A 656-nucleotide genomic window follows, 5' to 3' on the forward strand; every position below is an offset into this window, starting at 1 on the left:
TTCACAGTATGATTGTGAAGTGTTCACAGTATGATTGTGAAGCATTCACAGTATGATTGTGAAGTGTTCACACAATGATTGTGAAGCGTTCACAGTATGATTGTGAAGTGTTCACACAATGATTGTGAAGCGTTCACAGTATGATACAGTATGACAAAACTCACCCTGGCAAAGACCAAACATTAATCCTCTGGTGAGACCAGAGGGTGGATTCAGGTCTTTTGCAGCCACCTGCTGCAACACGTTTCAAATATGACAAACATTTTTTTAAAAGCTGTAAATTATTTATCATTTCATTTATGTATAATAATTTATCATTAATTTGGTTAGAACCATTGGAGCAGCCATAAGCTACACAATACACAAGTATTTTTTCAGACAGCACAGCTTCCAGTTCATCACTTCCTGCCCTGTCCATTTGCCTGTTGCACTCTGGCGGTACTGAAGGTCACATGAAACCCACTTGTTAGTGGATGCTGCAGACACACTTTGACCAAGAAGACATCCAGTTGTCCAACATCTCTAACAACGATTTGGTGAATATCTAGCATACATGAGCCACATGGTGAATTTTACCTGTTGAACACCTCCAGGGGGGCGGAGGTTCCTGCTCCTGTTAGTGATGAAGCTTTTCCAAACTGTAGCCTGAGCGGATG

The sequence above is a fragment of the Austrofundulus limnaeus genome, unplaced genomic scaffold (assembly GCF_001266775.1).
Source record: "Austrofundulus limnaeus strain Quisiro unplaced genomic scaffold, Austrofundulus_limnaeus-1.0 Scaffold3191, whole genome shotgun sequence".
In the NCBI taxonomy this organism is placed as follows: domain Eukaryota; kingdom Metazoa; phylum Chordata; class Actinopteri; order Cyprinodontiformes; family Rivulidae; genus Austrofundulus; species Austrofundulus limnaeus.